The 7,374-nt window shown below is 37.6% G+C and overlaps 1 pseudogene; it reads right to left on the bottom strand.

Moving 5' to 3' along the window:
- Nucleotides 1-4,939: 4,939 nt before the first annotated feature.
- LOC145782395 (SCAN domain-containing protein 3 pseudogene) lies at nt 4,940-5,818 on the bottom strand (annotated as a pseudogene).
- Between the last annotated feature and the right edge of the window lie 1,556 nt (nt 5,819-7,374).

The raw sequence follows: 7,374 nt of genomic DNA, 5'->3' as shown, positions 1-7,374 counted from the left end.
TATTTGAAGAATTTTATATCGAAATATTTAATTTTGAATAATTCTAAAAAAAGTTATTTGAATACGAACATCCTGAAGAACCCACCAAATTCAAAAAACTGGTAAATAAAGATTAACAAAATAAGTGGTAATAACTTACAGTCAAAATAACTGGTAGCCCTAACGTATTAAACATCAGAGACAATATTGTCGTAAGAAAGATGTACAGTAGGGTGGCTCGTTTTTGAACTTTTTTTTAATTCTCTTGGGGTAGTGGGGATATGGTGCCAATGAGTGAGAAAACAATCATGACAAAATTTGAGATTTGTAAAAAATTGTCTTCAGCCTCCTCATTGGCCCCAAAAATCAAGAAATGGGGTCAAAAACGCAATTTTTTTTTAAATATTTTTAGTTTGGGTAGATACAATATTGTTTAGATATATCTAAATAACCTATATAAAAAATTGAAGTCATTTGTATGATTCCTTCAGCTTCCTCACAGATTCTAAAAATTTTCATTTTGCTGAAAATTTTGCATTTTTGTTTGTGGTTACATAACTACAAACTTCGTCAGCGACGTAAATTCAAATAAAAGACGTCACTTTTTCCTACCAAATTAACCCAATTTCATTAAAAAATGACGCAACAGCTCAGGGCAGGCCTATAAAGAGAAATACAATGACGTTTTATAGCTGGCAAAATGTCTAACGCAATTATGTATCATGTACCCACCCACAAAAATGCAAAATTTTTAGCAAAATGAAAATTTTTAGAAGCTGTGAGGAAGCTGAAGGAATAGTTCAAATGACTCCAATTTTTTTTCTTAGGTTAATTAGATATACCTAAACAATATTGTATCTACCCAAACTAAAAATATTTAAAAAAAAAACTTGCGTTTTTGACTCCATTTTTCGATTTTTGGGCCCCACGAAGAGGCTGAAGACAATTTTTTACAAATCTCAAATTTTGTCATGATTGTTTTCTCACTCATTGGCACCATTTTCCCACTACCACGAGAGAATTTAAAACAAAGTTCAAAAGCGAGCCACCCTAATGTACAGTGTCTGCTACCAGACCGACATATAATCCACATGATCATAGGACTTGTTGAAGTTTCACCTTCACCACCGGTAACTCAGGAAGAAATATATTGAGACGCCAGAAACATGGTGTCCCACAAGAATCGATCGTGGCTCCACTTTTTTTTAACAGCTACCCCCATGACCTGCCAAGCAAGGTCTCCACAAAATACGCATACAGAATGACCTGGCAATTATCCACTCCATAAAGTCGTGTAAACTCTGCCCAGATAGCTCAGTTGGTTAGCACTTGACTTCGTAAACAAAGATCGTTGGTTTGACTTTCTGGGTGAGCGCTTAACGCATTTTAATGACTGCTCTCCACTCAGCGCCACCTAACGGATGCAATAATTCTCTTGCAACAACACTTCAACAATCGCAAAGCTTCACTCTGTCAATCTCGGTAACCGGTCCTGCGTCAAAGCTTATACAAGTATGCAAAAACTACCAGAAATAACCTATCGAGGCTTTGTCAGTCCGAGGATAGAGATTCAAAACCTGAACGACACCTTGTCCTTGAACCAGGACATAAAAACCTTTTCAGCTTATCTCCAAAAATGGAGAATAAAGCTCAGCAAAACTAAAACTGTGGCTGCAGCTTTCTATCTACGCAATTGAGAAGCTGATCGTGAGCTAAATGTCCAGAACAACAGAAAATCCTTGTCCTTTTACCACCAACCAAATTACTTTGAGGTACATCAGACAGATCGCTTACGTACAGGAACCATTTGCTGTCACTGAGCATGAAATTGTCATTGAGCGCTACGCTACTCAAGCGCCTGCCAGGCACCAGCTATGTAGCGAAGGCTGACACTTCGCGTAACTTATAACAACCCTAGTCCTTGTCTACTCTTCAGCAGAGTACTATGCACCTGTTTGGTGCCGCAGTGCTCACTACTGCAACATCGACATTGCCATTAACAGCGACCTGCGTACAATCACCGAATGACTGCGTCTCAAATCATTGAACAATTTTGCCATTCTGGTTGGCATCTAACCTATTGAGCTTCGTCGATGCCAGCCACCAGCAAAAACATACCAGTTATTCAAGCAGGTGGTTAGCCCTGGCCCTGTAACTTAATTTTGCTTCAAGCAGTCTTATTAGGTTTTGAACAAGAATAGCAAACAAAAGGCTTAAAATTTTTGATATCAGCTACTCAATTTTTTTCCTTTCTTTCCATTGCAGATAATCTCTTGGCTATTGCTATATTACAACAAAATACGTGTTCACTAAACTCGATCTACACACCAACTATGGTCAGCCCTGATACCTCAGTTATTAGCACGTGACTTCGTGAAAGAAGAAGAAGTTTCAAGATCAAACTGCGCTGGTTCGACTCTCGTGGGGTGCGCTTGAGCAACGTATTGTAAAGATTTAACAATATGGTAATGGCCTAAGGTCGTGTTTTGACCTAAATAAACCTAACTAGACAAGTCAGCAGGTATCGCTTAATGCCTTGGTATCGTGTTGTTCACCCAAAGCAAGATGGTTTGCAGGTCGCTCAAACAGGGAGGTTCACAGGTCACGCCCCATGTGACCGGTTTAATTTTTACTCTCAGCATAAAACCTAAACTATTAGACTCACCAAACAAAGCCAAAAACAATACTAATTTATCACACATTGATCACTTATCGAATGTCAAGACATCAATCAAGCTGAACAACTGGAAAACATTTTGCACAATCTCAAAAATTTACAAAACTATGTCAAAATCAGCCATCAGCTCTCCTGTCCACAAATCACTTCCAAAAATAACCTCATTTTAAGAAAACTCCAATGAAGCCTGTCAAAACCAAATATATCCATAATTGGCACAAAAGAGCTCTATAATTAATATTAAAGGGTTCGTTCACTCACCCCTGTTTACAGGTTATGGTCTTTCCTTACCATAATCATAACGCACTGTCACAATCAATACAAGTAGTTCTGGTTGCAAGCTACATTTTTTTGGAGTGGGTAAACTATGTTATTGCGTAATTCTGTTGTGGTGTTTCGACGATTACTGACCGATAGTAACCTTTAGTTACGTAATCTGTTATTGTGAAATCTAATTTTAGAAAGTTTTTGTGTACGTGACATTCTGTAAACTTCTTGTTGACCAGAAAAGTGAATTCTTGTGATGTAATATTACCCTAGTCTCTGAAAGCTTCTGGTCCAAGCTAACTTGTTTTAAATAGTCACGTGATTTGATTATAGAGTTGTGTATTATAGAAATTAAAAGTGTAATGAAAACTATATCGAAGACGATTATAGAGTTCCAGCCGATATTGAATAGATTGTAAAGTGGAAGTTATTGCCAATTGTAAAGGAGCTGTTGCAAGTAATAGTGTATATTTATTTTGAAATTGACAAAAACGTTTGCTGATCAAGAATTTGATTTGTTTATAATTATGTTGGAAGTGGTAAATCATTCGTCAGTTTAAGCATTTCATCTATCATCTCACAAGTAGAGCCTGCTACTCGGCCATTTATCTGACTGTTTAACATTTGATATCCCAATAAACTACGTCATCAATCTTTCCAAAGTCTCTTTACGTGTAAGAGCTAGAAACAATTGTGACACGCACAGACACAAACTTTATAATGTACTACATTATTGTTATAGGAGTTACTCGTTTGCAGTAAAGCCAATAAACACGTCTCACATGAGTGAAACATTAAAGGTTTGGCTTGTCGAGAAACTAAGTAATTTATCTTTTGAGCAATATAGGCCACTCGTGTTAATTAACATAATGACAGACAGAGACAAAGCAGGAAAATGCATATATAGAAAGTCTCTTTCCATCGTAACCGTCCTCAACTTTCCTCAAAAAACATGAAGGCTACTGACTACCCAGAACTTTGTTAAAACATAATTTACTGAAACACTTTCATACTCAACAACACAACAAGCCTTATCTTAAGTTTCAATTAAACTGAAACAACTTTGTATGGTCACAACATCTCTTACACTGACGCTTTGTATTGATCAAGATTTTCAAGTTTTGGTTAAACATTAATGTGAAGTTAAATTTACAGTTAGTCAATCAAACAACGTGTCAGGATCATAATAGCTTTTTTGTTGACTCAAGCCCTGTATTTGATCAAGATTTTCAAGTGTTGTTAAAAATTAATGTTGACTTTGAGGTTATTCGGTCTTCAACACGCAGTCGTTGATGCAGTGGACACAGCCTTGTGCTGACAGAAGATAACATGTTTCACATCAACCTACAATAGGCCTACATCACATTCTGATCGCCTTGAAACAAAGGCGGTTGATCGTGTCTGTTCTATTGAGTCACTGCTTTGAACCATTGACACAGTGAACCTTTGAACCACTTTCAACCACACAGTGAACTCTAAACCAGTGCTACTCAAACTTTTTTATGCCGTGTACCGGCTGAGCACCTTCCATCACTTGGCGTCCCGGTCAATTTGCGAAAAAAAGACAAGAGCAAAGTCATTATTAGTTTTGTAACAAATACACACAAAAAAACAAGTAAAAAAACGCTTTTATCAATGGTCTTTCGAATTTTGATGCGAAGTGTGCGCTTGCTTATTTGCATCCAGCTTATCCAATTGCGGTTCAATGGAAGACAATGCTACTCGAAGAGGAGCATGGATATCCAACGCGCTTCTGTGTTTTCCCTTTAAACAGCTCATGGTAGAAAAGCTGGCTTTACGTAGACATGTAGAAGGGAACGGAAGCAGTGTTTTAATAGCCATGGTACACAGTCTCGGATATTCTGCTTTTATTTTGACCCAGAAGCTTGCAAGGGAGTTTGATTCAAAGGATTTTCGCAAACTTTCATCAGCAGATAGATCCAATAATTTATCTTTTAAATCGACACTTATATTTAACTCTTCAACGTTTACAGTTGGTGCAAATGGGTTTCGAATCTATTCATTTCCTCTTCGTGGATTTTTTTGTTCCGAAAAATAATGTTGAATGCGTTCCACCAAATTTGACAAATGTTCTGTGGCAGTATCTTGAACACATTTTACGTTCAAATTGTCTCCAGCATCGTCAGTAACAATAGCTAACTTAGGAAACGTGTCGTAACAATTGTTCGAGACTCGAATCCTCCATGCTTTCAGCTTTCGTTGCATGCCGTCAATTTCATCTGCTGTTGCATAAAGTGAAGCATTTTTTCCTTGCATTGAAGTGTTAAGGCCATTCATAATAACGAAAATGTCAGTTATGTAAGCTAGCAAAGCAAGCCATTGTTCATCTAGAAATAGCTTCGCCCAATCTGGCTTTCTGTCACGCAAAAATACTGCCAATTCGTTTCGGAGTTCATATACGAGTGATAAAACTTTTCCCTTCGGCAGCCAACGCACACTAGAATGAAATAATAGTTGCCTGTGATCTGCTTGCATATCGTCGCATAAAAGGGCAAATAGTCTTGAATTAACTGCACTTCCTTTTATATAATTAACAATTTTTACGACCTCGCAAAGCACATCATTTAACTTCGTTGACAACTTCTTGGTTGCAAGATTTTCCTTATGAATAAAGCAATGCGTTGAAGCACATTCTGGAGCCAACTGCTTAGTTCGTGTAATTACTCCCGATTTTTCTCCTATTATTGCAGCAGCACTATCGGAACATACTCCAACGCAATTCTTCATATCTAATCCTTTGTTTTCAATGTAATCAATAATAGTCTTTGATATTTCTGCACCAGTTGTTCTACGTGGAAGAGCGGTAGAGAAAAACAACTCTTCTTTTAATTTGCCTTCATATTCATAACGTACATACACCATCAAAATTGCCATGTTTCGAATGTCTGTGCTTTCATCTAGCTGTAAAGAATAGTACTTGGCCAGTTTAATTTGATCAACTAGTTAAATTTCCATATTATCAGCCAAATCAGCAGTTCGTCGAGCAATAGTGTCGTTTGAAAGAGGAACTTTTGCAGCCTTTGCAGCTGCTGCCTCACCAAGTACTTGTAAACAAACGTCTTGAATGCAGCCTTGTACTGATGTCTCACCAACACTGTACGGTTTTTGAGCTTTTGCAATTCTTAGCGCCACTTTAAAAGATGCACGTAAGTTACGTAACGCTTTAGTATTTACATGAGTCACGCCGTACATCTGTTTTTGTGCACTTTTTGATTAATTTCGTTTCCTTTCAAAAAACTCTTTCGGCTTAGAACTATAATCTTTATGTTTTGAATGTAAGTGTCTCTTTAAATTTGAAGGTGGAAGGTGTAAAACTGGAAGTCGTCGTAGTAGCGGGCCACCAAACAGTCTATAGCTGGGAAAGCAATTTGAACATTATCGTTGCCTAAAAATTATTATATAGACGTTCTGATCAACATAAAACAAATTAAGCTACTCAATTTACAATTACTTCTAACTGACCGCGTACCAGCAGCCAAGTTCTCGCGTACCGGCACCGGTACGCGTACCGGTGTTTGAGTAGCACTGCTCTAAACCACATCTAACTGAATAAGAATTATTTTCAGCTTTTTTCTCATGCAAAACAGATAAAATATTCTTAGCTAATCTACTGTATCTAGTATTTTCAGCGATATGCAGTGCTCGCAAAAAATCTTTACTTACATTTATTTGGCAAAAAAAATCACATTAACAATTCATATGTGTGTGTGTGTGTAGCCTACTGTAGTGTATACCGTTCCCACCATAAGCATCGAGTTACAAAATGCTTAGCTTACAGTTACATGATGATAACCTGTCTTGCATATTATAGTCTGGGTGCCGTGACGTATTTGTAATAACTTGCCCCACTATAGACTGTTCAAAAACCCACATCCTGGGTTTCACTACTGGGTCGTTTGTGGGTTACAGCCCGGTGATAAACTATTTTGGGGATCAAAAAAACATCATAAGGTACAAGAACAAAACTTTTGCCAGATTTTATGCCTTTACTTGTAGACATTGGGACAAGTCGATGGGTGCCCCAGGTGGGACATTTCCGAATAAGGGGGATTCAAATTTAGCTCAAATTACGTAAAACTAACATCATAAGGTACAAAGATGGAACTTGTGCCATCAGTTGGGGCACGTTTCACTGAGTTCAAAACAAATTTTGTATGGCCCCAAGGTTGAGCTTAACCTCAATTTAGGGGTAGCCTATAACCCCACAAAATGACAAAATTAACATCATAAGCTAAGGTACAAAAACAAAATCTTCGCCAGATTTCATGCCTTCACTTGTAGACTTTGGAACAAGTCGATTTCGGTACCCCAGGTGGGGCGTTTTCAAATAAGAGGCACCCAAAGTTGGGCCAAAATACATAAAACTAACTTCATAAGGTACAAGGATAGAATACCTTTAGCATCAGTTGGAGTATGATTTACTGAGTTCG

Source organism: Aplidium turbinatum, chromosome 13 (assembly GCF_918807975.1).
Source record: "Aplidium turbinatum chromosome 13, kaAplTurb1.1, whole genome shotgun sequence".
NCBI classification, from domain to species: domain Eukaryota; kingdom Metazoa; phylum Chordata; class Ascidiacea; order Aplousobranchia; family Polyclinidae; genus Aplidium; species Aplidium turbinatum.
Note: the sequence above shows the minus strand (reverse complement) of the source record. Positions and strands in the feature narration are given on the sequence as shown.